The sequence below is a fragment of the Bombus affinis genome, chromosome 4, assembly GCF_024516045.1.
Source record: "Bombus affinis isolate iyBomAffi1 chromosome 4, iyBomAffi1.2, whole genome shotgun sequence".
Taxonomy (NCBI): Eukaryota; Metazoa; Arthropoda; class Insecta; order Hymenoptera; family Apidae; genus Bombus; species Bombus affinis.
The window spans coordinates 5,839,757-5,861,999 of NC_066347.1; the positions used below are offsets into that span (position 1 = coordinate 5,839,757).

Sequence of the window (22,243 nt, forward strand, 5' to 3'; positions counted from 1 at the left end):
TTATGCATACTTTTTGATATTGAAATGTATCAACTTTTTCGAATATGAAGTCAAATGACTTACATATTTCCATTGCAGAGTGAGAAAGTTTTACTCAAACATTCCTACAATACTAAGCAAATTAAGTTTAAAACGCTGTGAACGAAAGTAAATTAAAATATTCCAAAACGCTTTCCTTTTCATCCTTACTCACCCTGTGTCCTAAAAACTCTTGACACCTTTCCCTGTAAAAGAAAGCCCTCCCTTCAAACGACCACGTGAAAGCGACAAAAATAACCTTCGTAAAAACGCGAGACGACTTAAATTTTAATAGAAGCAATTCAATATCGCAATTCCCATTCTGCTATTTTCTCCGAGCGGCAAATTTTCGGCTGAAAGGCCATATCGTACGATCGTCGGTAAATTTCACTGCGGAGGAACGTCATGAACTTATTTTCCATTTGGTATACGATGGAGGATCATTTGCGTAGAAGTGAAGTGGAGGTTGGCACCGAAGGGCCGATTCGTTTCTTTTGTCATCTGGCACATTAGAAGGGAAACAGGCTGGTCGAATGGCACAGGAGAAAGGAGGAAAGGCTCACGAAGATTCTGGCCTCGATGCCAGGGCCGAGATTTAGTCAACCGCTTTATATGGAGCACAATGCAATGGGTGTCGTTATGGCCGAGCAGCGCCATAAAACGAGTGAGACGCTAGTAAGACTAGCGGGCACAAAGAACGCTATTTCGCCACCCTTAACCCCCTGTTGCTTACTTTTCTTTACACTGTACACTCATGCGCACTCCTCTATACGACAGTAACGGTCTCTCTCGCTTACTTACTGTCTCTCTATCTAGCCCTCTTCGACGAAAGTCGCCGAGAGTTCCTCGTTCTACTTGTTACTCGTTTTTTCTCGTCTTCGATTTATCCGCGTGTTTTCTTTACTGTGGTACATCTTTTTTATACTACGTTTATCATATAGTATAATGTACATATATAAAAATATACAAAATTTCCAAAATAGGGTACTTATTATAATTTTTAATAAGTAAAGCGAATACCTATTTGAATTTTATTTCTTTAATCGTGTCCATAAAAATATAAAAATTCGCAGACTGATCTTTTTTTCCTTTATTCCTACTAGCATGTTTTATTTAGTTTTATTAGTTTTACTAGTAGATGGTGGGAGGAAAATTGAAAGGAGAATAGGGTGGTCATATCGTGAATAGATAAATACATTAAAAAATTTATTCTAAAATGTACAAAGTGCGACAAGGACGAAGTTAAAGTTATTAAGATATTGAAGCAGTCGCACAGACTTCGAAATTTCAAGTGTCACAGACATTGACAAAGGAAAATATCAAATAATTCATGAAATACGAAAATAGGAACAGACCGTCACAGGATTGTACTGTAAAATTAGCTTGAACTCGGCATGCGACTACTGGAGAACGAGTTTGGAGAGAATGAGAAACGTAGCAATCTCTGGCTGAAGCCTTTATGAACCTAATATAAAGAAATGTCTCGGTCAACCATTTGCCAACTGCGAGACGATGTTTCACGAACTTTTGTCACAATACCATAATCTTTCCTTTCCACAATTATTTCCTTCATGGCAATGCTACTATATTTTCATAAGTCTTATTGTAATCTTAAGCTTCTTTGTTGCATAACACAAATTTCTTTCGTTAATCTCAATTATTCGAAGAAGTTAGTTGACGATGTTTTCTTATTTTGTACAGTCGAGGTATTCAACTTTCCGTAACAATCTGCTTGTACAATGCACACTTATAAATAATCCTCTATTTTTTTACCAATTTCACCAATTTCACCAATCAGTTATCAATGACTTAAATGCTTCACTTAATATTTAACTATTGTTCATTAGTACATTCAATAGTAAAGTATGTATTGAGATATGTATAATTTTATGTGCTAGACTAGATTAGCTGCGTAGTAGTGATAAATGTATGTGAATATCAGTGTGTGGAAGTATATGTATGCGCGGCGTCTCGAAAACAAAGAAATGTAAACTGACTGTTCAGTCTGTTAACAGTCTAGTATGGAAGAAAGTGCGTGCAAGTGTGTATCGATGAATGGTTCCTATACCATTATTTCGGCTATTAAGATCCAAAATTTTTAACAATATGAAAGTAAAAACACAGCATCTATTCATTTGAAACTACGCAACAATAAAATATCTGAAAAATAAAAATAATTCAGAGTAATCGTATTACCAATATTATTTCAATTAATGCTGAAAGGGAATCAACTAAATGCTCGTTTCTAGGATTCTTGCTCTTTCTCGTTGAATCGTGGACGTTCGTACCTACTCACGGGACAAAGAAAATTTCACGCAACCAAGAGAAGAACGTCGCATCGGCTAGATCACGTTCCAATCAACGTTCCGCCACGAATGAAACAAGAACTGCGGTGCGTGATATACACACATGAAATACGATATTCAGGTAGTTTCAGCGTGAACCTATTCGACTGCGGGGGATCTGGCGTAAGCCGCGTGTCGGGGCGAGATTCCGCGTAACAGCGCGGAAATATAACACCTTCATCGTCGGTGACGCGGTAATACTTGCAGTGTAACGTTTACCCATATTTCAGGCTCGAGCGCATTGAATGCAGTTACAGAATCCGGAACACTGCGTGAACGCGAGTTTATTCGCTGCTGTAAATCTTGGCAAATCCTCGAAGAATATGGTCGAATTCCGCGCCCGATTCGATTCAAGGGTTTGAGAGGCACGGTAATACCCGCGACTTTGACATTTCCCTTTTGGTAAAATGTCGTGGCTATTTTAAATGGAATTTTTCTTAGAAGACTTCTAATAAATTTTGAATAAAGGGTTTTCAAGTAAAACGATTTATGGATGAGCTACTTAAGTTACGAGTTTTTATTCTGAGTAGGAAAAGAAAGTGTTTTTTTTTTTTTAGAATTTTACAGTATCGTGATAAGTTCAACAGGCATTCGATATTTTACGTTATTCTTAACTTAAGAATGGGTTCTTTTCTATAAAAGGAAAGTGTAGTTTCTGAATTTGTACGAAGTCAAAAATATTTTTATTAGTTCTATTTTTCTTCCATCCAAACTCTATGTATTACTTCTAAATATATTGATCAGCTCTAGTTCTGACGAGTTTAATTTTTAAACTGTTATGTACGAATGTTATATCATATAATACAAAAAGCATAATATAACAATACCTTCAGACCCCTCATAAATTCTTCAACGTCACGATGTATGATGTGCATACAGACATTATGTACATACACACATTTCATATACATGGTCTGTACACTGTGCGGCATAATCCACTTATCCTCCAGCATCCAACCTAACCGTGGCATTAAACTTCTCAAACCGACATCATATCGTATCATCCCTCTACGAACCTCTAAAACCAAACCTTTAAAATCTCAAACACCACTCCTAACATTACTAACACTATAACTGCTTTCAATGAAATAAATCTTCAAAATAAAAAGTCGCTTATATCAATCCTTCAACACGCATTTTCATTCAAATGTCCTAAAATCTTCCAAAATCTTAATTAGATTGAGTTTAAAGGCTCGTGGATGATTTAGCGCATATAAATAATTCGGGATTAGTACAGTTGAATTACAGGTTTAACTGTTGAAGTGAATAGTAGGGGGTAACAATCTTCTCGACTAAATTTTAGTGTTCACACACGGAAAATTACTAAATTACTTACAATTCGACTAAATTATTGAACCTTTTACTAAACTGCTCAACTAAATTTTAGTGTTCACACATGGTAAGTTACTAAATTATTCGCAACTTGTCTAAATTACTGGACGTGTTCGTACGAGCCTTAAAATCTAAACTAAAAGAAGTCAGAAGCGTTCGACGAAGTTTTATACGGCGACAATAATGGCGGCGTTTTATCACAATCATCGAGTCGCGATTCTGCATGCGACAAGCCGTCGTTACTGCCCATCCTCGTGCTCCCTTTCACCACTAAGCCACCCCACCGCAGGGCTCGCCCATCCCTCTCGCCGACAATCATCGCCTCCCCTTCTTCCGCGGCATCGAGGATATCCCTCGGCTCCGCGCTGCCACTTGACACTAGACGCTCTTCTCTCTAGTGGGGTGGCTGTATCCGCAACGTTCGAAAACCTCCGGTGCTGCACTGGCTGCAACGCGATGAACACGAACAGGCTGGATGTATCGTGCGCCAGCGCGTAACTGTGTGCGTCCAGTCGGATACACGAGACACTCGGGGCACCAGACGCGACGCTTCAGACACCTTTGACCCTGGTTCTTCGGTTGTCGAACGCTTTGATCGCTCGTCGCTGCATGTAAGTTCGACACGGTTGTGGTGGGAGAGATTGTGAATGAAGGCGTGCGATTAGGGTAAAGTTTGTACTTTCGTCATCTTTTTTTAACTCGTTAGGTTTATACGTATTTGGGTCTGTATGATCCAATCATTGTATCATCTGGTTGATTTATCGAATATTTTTATTTTCAATTCACGTTACAATATCGCTGTAACGTGTGAACGAATTCTTTATTATATTTGTGAAATTTATAAAAAAATATGCAATTATAATCTTGTTAACTATTTTACGAATACGGTAAGAGTTAAAGGGATGTTAATTAGGAGAATCGAAATTTTGTGTAAAGTGGGTATGAAGCATGTAATATTCTAAAAGATATAGGAAGTTTGAAGTTTAGGAAAGTTCGAATAGACTAATTAGACTTGGAGATGGATTAGCGTACTGTTGTTAACAAAATGATTCTTTAATTTACCAACTTTACAAAAGCAGTATATGTAGGTATTATATTTAACCCTGTTCTCCTCGGATTTGATGGGTGTCATATCTCAGTAGGTATCGATAAAATTCAAATAATTTTTAAACATTTAGTTTTCGTATTTTCTTATTTGAAAAGATGTAAATGTAGAGAGAAGTTAAGAGAACAGTGGGATTAACAAATATACGTATAGATAAACTCCTCATATACTTTTCTAATTAATCCTTAGTCATTCCCACCTCGATGATCTTTCTCATCAATGATAAAAAATTTCAACTTCTATCTTCATCCTTCTTTCAGCAACACTACGATTAATACTCTAGAAACATCAACTCCAATGATTCGCAAAACGTTAAGTAAGTTAGTTTCTCCCAAAGGGAGAGTGGGCCGTTTCATTCTTAGATGCGATTTAATGGGCTGGCCACGGAAAGTTTCAGCGGAATATCGAAGCGTGGAAACGTGGAATATCAGAGCGTGCACGCATAGCTTGTGGGAAAAAAGTTAAGACCTCTTACCTTCGATTTTCCTATCCGAGCGAGAGGCCGTAGACGATCGTCGTGAATATCGAGATCGGACCGAGGAATTCCCTATTCCCGGTGTGCCTCGGCTAAGGCAAGAGCTGGATATACGATTCGAGACGTAAAAGCATCACCCCTCTCCATTAATAGTATGCATTTATTCGGAGACGCGGAATTAGACCAGGGATTGCGGCCGCAAGCACAAGTGGGCGCTCGCCGTTTGAAAATCGCTGGGCAAGACGCTTTTGAATTATTCAATCTTCCATCGATGGAAAAGCGTCGCCTTCTACTCCGGTTCTCTTCCTTCTTTTCCTTCCCTGCTCTTGTCTGCCCGCTTTCTCAGCCAACCCCCCTCTTTCACTCCGTGTTTCCGCACTCGGTTGCTCGCCTCGCGAAAACGATGAACCTAATATTCGCCAACTGCCCTCTTTGTGCAGGGGTACTGTAGGTGAAGACGATATAGCGTAGTAAAATCAACGAAGAGATGAAATTTACGTGTTTCGAGTGCCGAAATGTGTAGCGAGGAACAATTTTGAGGGATAAGACGTTAATTTGGATGTTAACTTGGGACAAATTCTACTTGTCTTTTTCAAAAGTATATGTCTTAGTTTTTAATATTACAAAATTATATTCCATGTTTCGTAGAATTTTTATAGGATCATGCGCTTACATTTTGCATTTACGTATTTGAATATACGCTAACGTTAAAGGTATTTTGAGAAGATTTAGGATTGCGGGAACGATCATTGTTTGTTTTGCTTTATATTTAGCGGAAGAAGATTCCAAGTCCGAATCGCGTACGTAGTCGTATTAAGCAAAGTTTTTAAATTCATAATTTTCTGAGCATTCATGTGTACACGTACAGCGAGATACTAAACGGCCTTGGTATATTCATGAAACATTCGCATCTCCTGCAGTGGAACAAGTATTGCTGCGGACTGGCGAGCACGACATTCATACTAATGTTTGCTCGTTAAAGTAAAACGTGCACGAATCGTCCTATTTAAAATAAATAAGAACTTGTAACAGGGTTATTTAGTTTTCCCAAAGTTGTTCTATTAAATGTTCTAACAAATATTGTCTCAGTAAATCAATCCGTATAAAATCAATGGTGGAAATATGAAGCAAGTATTAAACATCAACTTAAAATTTCTAAAGCTCCTTAGCTTTCTTAAAACTTTTATCAAAACTTTCCAAGGTTATCCTTGAATCCAAACTTCCAAGATTAAAGATTTCTTGATCGTCTGGATTCTAAGGCACAGTTTTTTCGGTCATATCTTTTTGACTTAATAGTTTCAGCGTCAGAGCCGTTTTTATCCCGATCTCTCGCGATCTAAATCCTCTTTTTCCTGTCTTAAATTTAAACCTCTTTCCTTACGAAAATAACTTTTCTGGTCAAAAATTCCAATATTCACTCTACTCCAACTTTAACATTTGTTCATTCGACCTACTACGGAGCGTCACTAACTGGTAGCTATTTGCTCTAACAAGAACGTAAAACATCGATGATATCAAAACCCTGGTCGCCCTCAAATATCTAGATTTTTAGAGCGTTAATATTTAACGTCACGAAAACCGTTGCCAGAGAAATTTCAGAACAGGATATCTATGAACGAGTTTTCAAAAAAAGAAGAGGAAAATAAAAATCATTGACTACGGTGTCGACTCTCGTGTGGTTTGACGGGGGGTCGGTTGTGTATGCGTGCTTTTAGCGCAACAGCAAAGACACTGCATTGACTGCAGCCTGGAATGTGTATCTACCTGGTCAAAAGCCGGTCAGATTCAATTACGAGCCAGTTTAATAATTCCTCGCTAGCCTAGTCATGTTCCATATCTAGATGAAGCTTGTCTCTCGCTGGCCAAATTAAAGGCATCTTGTTTACGAGCGCGTCATTCGCGTTGTAGGAAACGAAGACGTCGTATTTTTGCACGCTGAGACCGAATTTTTAGCTTCCTAGTATGTTAACCACTTGTCGTAAGAAAAACACGGCCGAGAAACTCGGCTGTTCCTCGACAAGTTCCTCGACGCAACGTAAGTTATAGTTTAAGCGGCGAGAATCTCTTGGGATTTGCGGATTAGTCCGACCCTCACTCTGTTTAAATATTAAACACACCTCAGGCTTTCTCCATTCGCATTCTTTTCACGAATTTTTATTAACAAATTTTTAACGCGACGAAAACGCAACGATTTACTCGTATAATGATCTGTGACCATGATTTTTCACGATGTTTAAACATCTTTCGATTTTTGTTGAAGGGATAGATGATTTCAAGTTGAACAAGAGTTTTATTTGGTAGAAAGATAAGATTGGTTAGGATCTTATGTTTTATAAAATTCTAATCGATTTGCCTTATTGCGCGATATGAACTTTCTTCATCAAACAAAATCTGCTAGCAATTTTTGTGGACTGTGCTGTGCAAGATACCGTTCCGCTGTTATAAACTATCGTCATCATACCTAATTAATTTAATGAAGTATTTTTCACTGACTCATACCACAAGCATATCGTTCAAACAATAAACATGACTTTTATCAAAACGATATTTCAAAATTGCAAAAAATAACGATTGAAATAACGATTTTTCTCAATTCCTAAAAAATGAAGAACGTTCGTAGAAAAGTCATAAAAAGCGATCGAACGGGTGAAATGCAGACGAGAGATACGACTCTATCGATTCTCGCGTGCAGACGCGTCACAAGAATATACGTTCTGGTGTGTAAATTACAGAACGACAGACTCTACGTGGGACTACTCTTGTCCGCCGCGAGAAAGATGCTTCAATAACATATTTCACGATGACTAGCGCGATAAGTGCTTCTCTCGCGTGCTCGTCGCTTTCGATATTTACCCGCTCCCGCCACTCGGTATAAATCACGAGTATTGTGCAAGAAATTGATGAAAAGTCACGCCGATAATATTGGCACACGGCCGATTGGTTCGTTCGAAATTTTACCCGATTTGTTTGCCGTACCAGCATTAAGTTTATTTTATCTTGCGTCCACCTATTCGTATTTGTTCTTTCACTGAATTTTAGCGACATTCTATAAAAAACAAATGTCTATCGTATCATTTTCTCTTAGTAACTATATTTTTCTTATTTTGCATCATGTAATTTTATATTATTATAATTGTTAAATACTTTTATATCATATAACGTACGTTAAATATTTCTACAAATAAGATTTACGTTGAAACAATTTCATTCCTACGCGAAACATGTTCGTTACATCATACAAACAAAACTTTATAAATTACACATGTGTTAAATATTTTACTGAAAAGTTATTAAATTCCCAATTAACGTTCCAGGCTGTATCAACCTGAACAGTGCATGAACGTCAAACGGCTTTGAAAATTAATCCAGTATACGTGTACTTTGCTAATATTTGCCAAAACGGATTTCTCTATGGGTGTTCTAAGCGATTTTCGCTTGAAACAAAATCTCACATCAAAACCTTCCATAATACAGTTTTAATACATTCGTTCGTCGCTAACCATCCTTTCTTCTTTCATATATAATAACCTGTTTCATTCTTTACACTAATCAAGTCGTTAGTTGTTGCAGTAGATACTTCCAGCAAATGCGCATCACACATATCTGTACATATATGTAATACGCATCATTTATGGAGTGTGAATGTGCGTTAGCGGACTCGAGCCAAAGGGAACATCAACGACTCCCATCTATGCGTGAAAAATGATGGTGATATATGAGGTCGACGTCATTAATCATCGCTCGAGCCCGTGAGCAGTGTCGTGTCGCGAAATCCTTCGAGCAAAATCGGCGATGCTCGCCTGGGAAAAATCATCCTCGGCTTAATCCTCCCGAAAAACCACTCTTTCGGATTCCACGTAATCGTATGGACCTAAACTCTAAACAGATGCTCAAACGAGGTTACGATTCTCCACGAGATTTTTTCTCGATTGACGAAAATGCGCCGTGGATAATCACATTTCGAATAAGGGAGGAAAAGTTTTTCGCGACAAGTTTGAGGGGCGAAAGCGAAGTATAGATGGTTGCGAAGATCAATGAGATTTTAGGGAAGACACAGACTTTGGAAACTGGGGGAGTGTTTTTATAAGCAGATGATAGATTTTGAGATTTGGAAGTTCAAATCCTTCTGAAACAATGTTGTTAAATGGAGTTGTTAAAACAATAGGTTGGAGTACTGTTTTGATTGTATTATTGGTAGGATTTGAACGTATCTTAAATTGAGATTACTCGAACAATGTTCGTCGATTTTTGAAATCGTTTAAATAATGTAATGAGTGATTCTGTATATCACTTTTGCGGCGTTGTGAAGATGACGTATGCTAATAAAATAGAGTGAGAAGGTTTAAGAAGTTTTCTTAGAGAAGTTTTACCAGTTATGAAATTCTGATTATTTTTGTTGAAATTTTTGACAATTTAAAGAATCTGTTGTAAGCTGCGTACGCATGCATTTCTCTGTTATTTTATGGACAGTTTTATTCGCGTACCAACACACGAAATCAATTTCGGTAGATTATCTCTTTTTATTAATGTTTCCGAACGTCCAATGGTTTTCAAGGGGTCGGGAGATCAGCCAGGCAGGAAAATGGAAAACGATTTTATTAATTTTTCTACGTCGGCTGAAACAATTTCGTTTCCAATTTGAATTCCATTTGGAATACCGTGTGATGTTTCCCGCTTGTTATAAAAATATGTTCAGCCCGACGCAATTTATAAATAGCTATAGCGATACTCACATACCCATTACTTAGTATACTCTGAGTTATGACAATTACTGAGAGTGGTAGGTAGATGTTTACTGTTAACATAACAACGTTCGTCTGACAATTTTCCCTTAACTGTATATTATCATCGTATAAAAGTGATTTAAATAGCAACATATTTGGTATAATCGTTTTTTGCAGAACATCATTAACTTCATTACAATAATTTCCTAGCTGTGAAGTAGAAAATATAAATATTTTATCATTCCAGCGACTACATTATCATTGATTATACGTTACTGCAACGAGCACAGCGTGACAGCCAAGTGAGCACTACTATATTTTTCGATGTATAAAAGGCGTAAATACAAATCGATTTAATGAATAAACAATGACATTCAACGTGGCATCCTATACCGTTAAAAGGATAAATATTTATGCCATTCGTTCGAGCCAAGCACGTGCTAATAATAAACAATTACACGAAACGTTTATGATGCTTGTAAGCATTAAATATACAGATGGTAGCATTCATCGAAATCTCGTTACGAACTTTTGTTAAATGCCGTCAACGTTTCCGGGGAAACTGGATCCGCCGGCGCGGCGGATGACACGGAACGCGTCACACAGAATTGTCAAACGGCAACGCTGTCACGCTGGTACATTTCATTAACCGCAGTGCATCGCAATTAATGCGGGACGCTTAACTATTAACGAGACTGCTTTCGAGTATTAATACAAATTACGCGAAACAATCTTCCCTGTCGATAAACTGTCGCGCTGCTATTGACCGCGCGTGCGCCGTGAATCCGACTGACGATCAATTCGACGAGACAATTTGTCTGCTCGTTAAAATTCCCACCGACAGGGGACGCGGCGAATTACACACGGTTTTCTGGCGATCAAATGCGAAAACAGAAACACAGTGGGAAGAATCATGCGACGATGAGGAATCGTCGACGTCGCGACCTCCTGCGTTCGCGTATTGCTCTGGATGAAAGAATCACCGCGCAATGATGTCTCGTGGAGAACAACGAGCGGACAACAGCCGTGAGAAGAGAAACGCGATGACGTTCTGCGATTCCATTGTACGCTCGGTCTCGGTAATGATACCAGTTTTGTGCAGCGCGTCGATACGGTGCGTGTTCACGCGCGACTACGCGTCAAAATGCGTGTGGAAGCTACGCGCGTGTGTTGTCGATCGTTTGTATACACAAGAGGGACGGTGTTGTTAGGATTGAGAGGGGGGGGATGAAAAAGAGGTACGTAGTGGGAAAATCAGGGAAAAGGGTAACGGCGAGGCGCGAAATCAAAGCGAAACAGAGAACGAGACGGAACAAGGGAGAGGCAAACAAAGGGCCATTGAGCGAGAGGGAATAAAGAATAGAGAAATGCAGGAACGAAGAGAGAAGAAGAGGGAAGATGGGGTTGACAGACGCGTTGATATCATTATAAACGAGCAGACGACCGGATCTCCACTCAATTTGTTTGATATCCCTACCACGTAACAGTGGTGAACCCCTGAAAACCAAGTACGCTGTCTGGTCTTCCGACCTACCATTTTGTCATCGTAACACGTCCTCAAGAATCTTTCCGATTATTCGTAAGGCGAGGAGCCCAATGAGAAAAGCTCGTGCCTGTACTAGTAGAAAGATTTTCTGAGCTACGATCTTCTTACTCTACATAGCTTGGATAGTCTGTCGGTGAATGAAGCTTAAGTGCCGACGAGAGTAACGATCACTTAAAAATCGTGATTTGCACGTTCAACCCTCGATACCAGCTTGCCGGTCCTGCGATCTCTTCCTTCCTACTGTCACCGGTCTACTGGATATTTAAGCGTATCATCCGCTTCGTCGAGTTGTTGCACGTGGGATCTTTCACTGGGACGCGTTCTATCCGGAAGCTGGTAATGAATAATCCGTTTGGGGAGAATAGAGTATGAGACGTATCTGGTAGATGGTGTTTTCGATGGTTATGGCAGGAAAGAAGGTATTTGTGTATTTGATAAGAGAAAGATCTGATATGTAATAGATATTTTAGATTTTTAGAGATAGGATATGTTCTGTCCCGTTTTTATATTCCTTTCCTGATACTTAATCCTGATAATTTTGAAAATTAGACTTTAGAAAACAGAATTTGTCGATTAATTTAGTTGGCGGAATAACATGTAATAAATTAATTCAACGAGTTAATGATACAAAAGAGTGAAAGATTTAAAGATTTAGATGTACAATAGGTATGATTATAGTAATCAGACATATTTTCAATTCTTATTATATTTTCTTATTACAAACTATCCATTTAAATTATATATTTTATTTTCTACTTTTATTATGAAACATAGAAAAAATCCTAGTATCGAACAAAGCTAATCAAAATTAAGCTTCATTAAAGCATCGTCCTCTCCAATTTTCAGGAGCAACGTCGATCTGCCCCTACTGGCACGCAATAAATAACATTCCATCCCTTAAATTCAGGAAGAAGATCGACCAGCAACCTATTCGCAACTCCCTGTCTCGGCAATAACACTATGCAATTCCAGTCTAGAACCGGGTATAAGATGAATCATACGTTCCGTAAGTCCTCAAACTAGCTTCGCTCGTTACCTTTCAGTCGAGCTATTTGCTCGAGCCTCATTTCCAAACACTAACGGAAACGATTCCCCGGAATTCCATCAGCGACCGATGGACTATTTCGAAGACAACTACAGCGACGATAAAGATCGCATCGTAGCTTCTCCTACATGGTTGTCCCTGAAAGTACCCTCGACGAAGACTACGATGGAGACTAAACCCAGGGGAGGAAAAGAGCGAGGACGTATAAGGTGGAAGAGGATAGGCGGCGTAAAAACGGAGTAAATAAGGGGTATCCCGGTGTGTTCGGTGACGGTGTTATCAGATGCCGGTCATGTAAACCGATTCTAGAGATAAAAGTCCGGCGTCCACCAGACCGGCGTCGTTCAGAGACCGCGTGGACACGCTTCTGCACACGTAGACTTAGCTGCAGGTGTACAACACCGACACGTACGTCAGCCCGCGTAACACGAAATGAATGATGATTCATGCGGCACGCGAGCGATTTCACGTCGTGTTCCCGTATTCTTTGCCGAGCTAACGGCAGGAGTAAGTGGGGAATAATACGTAGTCATTTGGTCTACGTGCAACAGGGATCTAACGCTGTAGCTCAATCGATACGTCCTTGCATGTCGCGTGTACGTGAGCTTTCTAACCTTGTATAGGGTTGATTCTCTCTTTATCCTTGTTTTCTTCTTCCGTTCTTCATCCCCTTTCTCTTTCTCCTTCGTCTTGTTCTTCTTTATGCTTTCTTTTTCCATATATTTCTATCTTGATCGATCGTTCTCTTGTTTTGATAGGACGAACGTGTTCCTTTCGTGTGCTTGACAGCTTCACAATTTTCCACGAAACGATCGTTCTCCCGTTGGTCGTCACGTGAACATACCGCAACGCGGCTACGCCGATTGTAATTATTACGTTTAATACCTGACTTCTGACTCGACATGGAAGCGGTAGCCCGCCGTTACCATCACGAAGAGACGCGCATGATTGACGTCCCAACGCCATTCCCGGCTCACGTTACACCTACCAACGCGACTCGAAAGTTTCGACGCATCTTCGTGGGATTTGCGGCGAGCCGGCGAGTAATCTGTCATTCAAAGTATTTGTAGAATGGTCGGTACGTGTACTCGTCTCGTTATTGTCTACATCGCGACTCTTGCAGGGGGTGAATTGCTAAATCATTGAGCTCTGACGTTGCAAGAAAGGTACCTCTGTAATGATCGTGGCCATTTACGTTTTCCCTAGAGAATCCGAGACTCTTCGCCCTTGTTGGTTAGAAAATTTTCCATAACGAAGTTCTTTTTTCTACTTGTAACGAGTTTATGAAATTTTATTACATTTTTTTATTTATACTTTTATGTGACTTTTCTTTGAAAACGTGTAATACAGAAATTTGTATGTCCTTGTGAAAAATAGTAATATGAAATTTAAAAGACGTGGAAAAATAATGTTGTAAAATATCGTCGCATTGACAAGTCAAAAGGAACTTTAAATGTTGAAGTTTTATAATTTTACAATGTACTTGAAATGTTTTGATATTATTAGGTAATTAAGGTAGGTAATACATTTTAATTCCACGAAAGCATAAAACGTCCCACTTCTTTTAATATGGTATATGGGACTGGGTGCCAGTGTATCAGTATATTGTATGATAGCTAATTTTGTTGTCGTGTCAACTACCATAGCATAATATTAATAGCGAGAATAATTACACTCGACAATTCCAAACCTTAAAAACGATTTAAAGCGCCAGACTTAGTCTTGGTATTGGTTGTTTTCAAACTATCGCGACAATTTTCATATTACTACTAATTAATTATTGCTAATAATATTGCTAATTAATTCACACATGTAATTATTTCAGAATATTAGAATACGTTTAGTCATAATAAAATTTTCCCCGAATGATCGAATTAAAAATCTCGTAAAAACGGTGAGGAATTCGAGAATAGTTTAAAAATATATAACAACCTCGCCATAAAATTAACCGTAAAATTAAATTTCGTTTCCTCTTCAGATTGAAATTACTGCAACATGAAAAATAAAAAAAATTCCGCAGGTTTAAAATTATTGTTGTAGTTACTGTAATTCAATGCACAGGACCCAAAGCTCGTATTTTACTTCCAGCAAGCCCGTTCGAGCGAGGCTCAACAACCAACGAGCCATCGTTTCCCCCGGAATGCCATGGACGCGTAGGGACAGATCTTAAATAATAAATTCAGACCGAAAAAGCGCGGACCTGCGGACGAATTAACAGCCGCATTTATATTTTACAGTAAAATTTTCGTAGCTAGTGGCTGGCATCACGACACGCCGCGCCGTCGCGACAGATGAGAAATTAAATGCGAGCAAACGCGTGAGCCCATTGAATTACCGTGAGTTACGGTGCGATATTAGCAGAAATATCAAAATCATTTGCTTTTGTGACACGCCGTGTGTTAATTCAGGTTAAGCATCGCGTTTGAAACGATAAAAGAATTTCATATGTGAAATAACGTTTGTCAAGGACGATGTTTGTTCGGGTCTGATGCAGACGAGCGATATGATGTTGGGCTGTGATTTGGTAGTGATGACATCGTGCAATTTGGTAGGTTTATGTTTCTAATAATACTACGAATCGTTAACGCGAGGCAGATGCAGCGAGATTACAAGTTAAAAGGCTAAGTTATGAACCAATTATATAGAAGTACATACACCTTTAGGATACCTTTCATTTTTAATAAACTTTCAATGCTTGACACGTTATAAATTTCAAATTGCATGTATTTTTTTACTAGACATCATGCGATTGATATATCAGTATTTTATATGTATATTATTCACTGTATACAGTATCAAATCCAATGATTTTTTAATAGTTATTTAAATTTTTCTCATTTTAAAGCAAACATAGAAACCGTTCTAATACTTTTGGGCGAAAGGATACTTCCTCGGATTAGAAATCAGAAAACTTTTTGAATTTCCTACGAGATTGAAAATTCGAACTTAGTCTGAGTTTTTACAGTTTCAGGTTACTATATGACATACGGTAGCGTCGAGTCGCTTGGCTGCATTGAACCTAAACTAACCATAAACGTTTTCATCATACCGGAAGTTGGCTGCATAGCGTTACGAAGCATCAAGTTCTTGAAATTGAGCTGGCGTGTGAAAACCGTGTAATGATACAAATAGTAGGTATTATTTAATTTAATTAGTATAAAAATAATTAACACTGAAAAAACAGCATTTCAACTGAATTTGTGCTTGCAATTAAGATACGATTAGTCGATGGTCTACCTGTGTTAATTGATTACGTGTGTTTGTTGCGCTCTTACGCCATGCCAGGGGAGTGTTTTCTCGGTTCGGAACGTTAATTCGTTTCGAAGTGAAAAATTACTCATTGAATTTCGCTTTGAATTTACATAAATTTCCATAGTAGTGGCGCAAGCCTTCGAGCGGTATATTTGCACGCGAAACGGGGTCCGGAACAAAGAGGCATCGAAATATTTACGGGCATCAATTGTACATACGCATGGCTGGAAAATGTTTTTCCTTTTTTTAGGGACATATCAAATTTATGACTCTGAAGAAATAAACCAGTCTTCCAAGGTAAATTGAAAAATAGAGAAATTATGCTATTAGCTGTTCACGGTCTTTGGTTTTAAATCGAAAATTATCTTCGTTTATTAAGCATCGAAGAATATTTTATTTGTTTGAAGAAAGTGACTAATTTATTTAAATGCTAGAATGTACAATAATTGTTTTTCATAACGTTATCTAAAAATAAATATCTTGAGCCGGTATGCACACGAGCAGGCACGATATCATCATTCAAAAATGATATTCTGCATAAACATAACCATAGATATTAAAACATGATTCCTTTTCTTAATTAACTATTTATATGCTCAGGAAAAGGTACTCTTTAAAAGATATTTCGTATATTTTCACGAACCAAGAACCTTCCTTCAATAAATTAGAAATTCATCGAATCGGATATGACCCGGAGCTACAGATCCTAATGAATCAATTGGGAATTGCATCAATCGGTATTAGTCCTAAAGCAACAATAGACCTCGACGAGCAATTTCGAACGGAGCTCTGTCGAATGAATTTAACAGACACTCGCTGTTTGTAGCTATATAATTTAGCATGCATCGAGCACTGATCGACAACAATTAGAGTGAGAGAACTCACCGGTGAGCGTAAACGAGGGCGAAGAACTCGACTACCTCTCGTTGCAAGGATCTTGTTCCTATGCCGATCTTGTTACGAGACATTAGATAGCGGAGCGATTCCACGTACGCGTAACCCGGGAACCATGACACACCCGGTTTTACCGATAATCTTTTGCCATCTTCGCGTACATGTCGTCGCATAATGTCATCACGGTGTATAGCCGACACCAGGGTAATTAATTACGAGAGCGTTGCCCGACACCGCAAGCCAATTAACGTGGCTACACCGTGGCGGGAGTGTTGGAACGCAGACGAAAACAACGTCGACGCAACGGAAAAACGTCTACGCGATAGAAAATGCCTAATGAATGGATGAAACGGCGATGGGCGACCAGTGACAATTGCGCTCACTCTAAATTGCAACCGACTGGCTGCCGTTGTGTATTGATTAATGCCGCTAAGCATCGAACCAGAAAGCGGAACAGGGGATCAATGATGTCGCCGTTTCGAATGAACTCTCTCCTTGTCCCCTATTTCGCGCTGCCAGGCGCTCTCGTTGTTTCCCGATCTGTTTAATCCGAAAAATTCGCGCTCCGTGAAAGAACTCTCAAATAATTAATATTAATTGGACGTTGCCGATTATTGGCACGGGCCGATGAACAATATTGGTAGGTACCCGGTGTATATAATCGATGTGAATCGAATTGAAAGAGAAGCGGTCTGTTGAATTTTGAAAAGATTCGATTAGTACATTGTACGTACTGCGGAAAATTCTACAATTCATCGGAACACGGATTCACTATAATCGTAGCTTAAGATTCAGTAGTTGTCATGTTTAGTAGTAGTCATAGTAATAATCATGTTTCGTAATAATAGTAACGTAATATGACTGTCTTCACAGAACACTGTTAACAGTGGCATCGGCAAGTCATCCGACGTATCTTATTAAATTATTTAGAATGATTAAAAAAATCATATTTCATGTAATAAGAAATGTTCAAGAATATGAATGGTTTAAATAATATTTACTAGAGGAAGGTGAGCAAGTCAATATTTTATAAAATATTGAATGTTATAGTGTAGTATATTTCAATATATTACGTCTCCTACGACAAAATATATATAATTCACGTGACTAGCGATGTAAATAGCATACAACCGATGTTAAGCAATTTTGTCGAATTTATGGAGCTACGTGGCGTCGTGTAGATGAGATCAGTTTAAAGTATCATAATTAGAAAACTTTTTAGACTCGAATACGAACAGCTTGAAAAACTAAGGAACGGTCTCTCCAGGGAATATGTAAAGTGTAAACTACTATAGGAATAGCGTACATAAGGATAGGTCGGCATAGAAGAATGACAGCAATGCGATCTATGGAACGTCACCTTTTTCAATTATAAGGAAAACCCGACAAGCATTCGACAAAAGAAACGTCGTTACAGCCTGAACAAACGGTTACGTTTAAAAGCTGAAGGAAAAGAATCATAGTTCGATAGAGAGAAGCGGGAACGCAGCCGCGTGCTTCTTATTGCTATTAACGAAGAAGGATCAAACGGGAGACGGAATCGTTTGATGTTACTATCGGATAAAGGATCAAAAAAGCCTTCCTTTGATACACCAGCGTTGCTTAATTACTGCTCGAAATAATAACTTCAGCAATTACGCGACAATAAGGAGCGTTCTTTAAGATTGCACTTAGGCTCCACGATAAATTAAATTGCGCCTGTAATCTCGTCAACGTCCACATTCCATCTCGAAGTGCAGTGGCTCAAGAAAGTATTTGGACACTCGCTGTAGGAAATTTTCGTGTACATATTTATCTGTCTTACATCATACGATACATTTTGAGGTATAATTAATATATTGATATATTATGAAAACATAAATTAAAAAAAGATAATTAGTGTAAATTATGAATGATCATTTGAAGCGTATAATAAGTGTTAAATGTAATTCCACTGAATATTGAGGCTTATTAATATAATGAATTATTGACTGTTTGAATACTATTATGATCTCCACGAAGTATATACCTGGCTAAATATCTTGTAACTTCTATGTATATTCTAAATATTTCAGATCTTAGTAACATAATCACGATAGTCGAATCTCAATATAATACTACTGAAGTTGTAAAATGTTTCATATAATACACATAATACATTCATAAAGTTTCTATAAATGTTCGAATTATTTCGTGAGTAACTGCATGTACACGTACAGCAACGAAAGAGAGAAATTCCAAAGACTGATATAAATCGTTACCATTTTTCCACCATCCTACAGCCGATCGGAAACAGTTTCTTTCGGGGCACGTTGCAGAAGATTTTCGTGAATATCTGAAGTGTCTTTTTTTCTCTCCTTGAGCAGGTTCAACTGGAAGCTCAAGAGCGGAACCAGTTCGGTTAAATAATAATTGGCCCGCTGTCAGTCGGCTCACGTGCTAAACTTTATTGGAATTGGATCCGTAATCTCGGCACATTTCCCCAGATGCAGAGAAATCGGCTCCTCCTTTTCCCTCTATCCTATTCCCAGTCAACCACTGCCACACTGTCGTTCCACGTTTTGGACCTTCCTCGTGAAGCACCGTCAAGTTACTCGAGAAAGGAATGGCAGGCTAAAGGATAGATCCTAATCCGACCTACGTTGCCGCGATATCTGCGCTATGTCTCGAAGGAACAGTTGCTTCACAAGCTCACGATAGTACGGGGAGTTGCTCGATTTCGACTCAACGTCACGTTACATGTCGTATTAACCTTCCTCTCGTACGAGATCTATTCTAGCATCGATTGTTTGGAGTCGTTTTCTTCACCAACGTAGCGTCTTATGGCGAGCTTAATGCCTACAAGATGAGATCGCTGGTATATGGTGCTGTAAGAGGATTTTTTAAGTCTTAAAAAATGAAGTTTCAAGAGTGTATTTTTCGCTTATACTAAGATGAAAGATTGTTCAAAACCTTTCTGAGAGATTGTTTGATTTATATGTTTATACACGTTAATATAGTTTCAGTGAGTTATTGTTATTAAACTATATTTCACAAAATAGATCGTATCTCTACGTGAAGAAATATGGACATAAAATGCAAAAGAGCTTTGTTTCATTAAGAGTACATGATGTTTAGAATTATATATCCGTTACAGATAGATTTCTCTATCATACAAATTAATCCCATTTTATTCAAGTGTGAATATATTTCATTCGTGTACTTCTCAAAAACACCGTTTACTTATTTGATTTTCGATTAATTCACGGTAATGTTACAAGATTTTTTATATTACAAAAACGATATGATATCAATTACTGGTATATATCAAGATTAAATACATCTGTGATTGACTAAAATCAGCAATGGTATTCCGTGATAATTCAAATCTATGTACGATATGCAATGTACGATATATTAAACATCATACCAAGAACATGACATATCACATTAAGAACCTTTCGCAATCGTCATTAACAATTACCGTCTTCTTCTAGACGCACGCGCTTTCACACGTGGCATTGTCAAATCTGTCGTCGCTTATGAATAAAAATCAAAGTAGACTTTGCGTTTCACCTGTCGCGTTCAGCATTCGTTCGATTAGATTCATCGTTCAGTCATGGAAAGTGTTCGTGACACACGCACGACTACACGAGTACGCACACACGGCTATCGTTGCGTGAAGGAATACATCCGACAGGTTCGTCGGCTCGGTTAATAGGGATTTGCCGGAGTAAATTGCTAGCAGCAATTACCGAATACCGACTGGGATAATCCCTTCCTAGTACGCCTTGAGCTGACCCCTCATTCGATACCTCGCTCTGACTGTACTACTTAGTTTACAGGGAAAACCACCCTCCTTGATCCCGTCCCTCGCGTGTCACGTGCACGCGCTCGCACAACGCACGTGCGCGCTTCCGTTACCAGAAGAGCGCTCTCGACTGGTTCTCGATGAAGCAGAGGTTACGATGCATCGTCATCGATTGACGAAATTGGTGGAAGCATGTCACAGAAAGTTTCGTGATATGCGAAAGTATTCAACGTTAAACGAATGTTAAAAATGTAGGTTGTTTAAGTTGAAAATTTGTTCTGATGGTTTGCGGAATGTTAAAGCTAGGCGCTATATGATTCGTGTGGCGAAATGTAAAGTTATTGCTGTTACATAAAATTGAAAATTAATTTTTTAATCTGACGGTTGATTATCCTGAGCTTGTTCGCAATTAAAAATATAAATGTTACTTTTGCGCCCTGTTTAGATTGGGTTTATGAAAGTGTAATAATTATTTCATTAAGTATCATTAACATTTATATCGTTGAAATTAAATTTACTTGCGAAATGCCGACTTTTCACGCGATAATCATATTATAATGAAAACGTTCTTAGAGATAATTAATAACGTGCTGGCTGTTCGTATAGTTCGTAAATTCAGTTTCTAATGTATTTTCAGAAATCTATATCGGTTCAGCAATATGTATATCTTAAAAGTATCACTTACATCGTTGTCTGAAAGGAACCATATTCTGCAAGTAGCACTTACCTGAAACAAAAGGAAATTATCTGGTCATTATCAGAGTTACAATAATCAATATAAGTAACTGTTACAACTACGGAACAAGTGTAGAAACATCAACAGGTAAATAAATAAAAGAAAACAGTACAACTGTACCATGTAATAAATATCTGCATACGCAAACATCTGCGTACTTTCTAAAGGGATCCTTGAAGAAAAGAGAGAGCAAAGGGTTGAACCCAACCCTAGTAATAACAGGGAAACCCGACACTGCCTTTCAGCGCGCTCGAGTGACACAAATCGTCGAAAGAAACAGAGGAATGTACTGCACGAACCTTAAACTTGCCTAGCTCGCATAAAGAAAGGACACGGTGACATGATCCCGTAAAAAGGAATAACATACAAATAAAAGAACCTGCCTCACAAAAGAGACAAGAAACTTAATAAGACTCAAGATGAAATTTAGATATGACGGGACGACAGTCGACGAGTTTCCAGAAACTTGAATATTACCGGAAGCGGGGGATCAGGAAATCTGGTCCCCCGATATAATTTGGCGGGTTGCCGTCTGTCTAAACAAACCGCGTCCTCGAGTTTACTCAAAGTCCACGGACCACGGACGACGTCGTCGGTCGTAATTCGAACCGCGGGGGCGGCGACGTTCAATTTTCGCAAAGGAGGCCGAGCAAGTTATTCTAGCGGGCAAGATCAACCGGCTCCGCCTTGATACGTAATATACGGGAGGGCCCGTTAGAAGCAGCCAGTACCAGTGTATTTCCTGGTTGCGTAAAGCCTCCACGGAGAACCTGGTAATAAACGATGCACTGTGCACAGCTTAAACGGAGCTTTATGAAATCCCAGCCGTGATTAATAATTTTCCTCGCGTCTCACCCCGCTCCGTCATCCCTCTTCTCGCGGCACCAACTCCTTACCCCGTACCTCGTTAGACACGTATCTCTCATCCTTAAAGCTTGGCTTATGCATAGAGGTCTCCTCGGTGACTAGGCTACCTTTCTCCCTTCATTCATCCATCTTTGT

General features: G+C 38.8%; 1 protein-coding gene and 2 long non-coding RNA genes across 5 annotated transcripts in view; 2 read left to right on the forward strand and 1 right to left on the reverse strand.

The window, feature by feature from the left end:
* LOC126915887 (semaphorin-2A) overlaps positions 1-22,243 on the reverse strand; it is a 558,427-nt gene that overhangs the window by 353,987 nt on the left and 182,197 nt on the right. The window lies entirely within an intron of this gene.
* Positions 1-22,243, forward strand: part of LOC126915898 (uncharacterized) — a 34,170-nt gene that overhangs the window by 10,351 nt on the left and 1,576 nt on the right. The gene's annotated exons all lie outside the window — the stretch shown is intronic.
* On the forward strand, positions 3,379-15,529 carry LOC126915899 (uncharacterized). Its single transcript, XR_007710377.1, has 3 exons — positions 3,379-4,306; positions 12,392-12,551; positions 12,654-15,529. It is a non-coding gene; the product is annotated as an uncharacterized LOC126915899 (long non-coding RNA).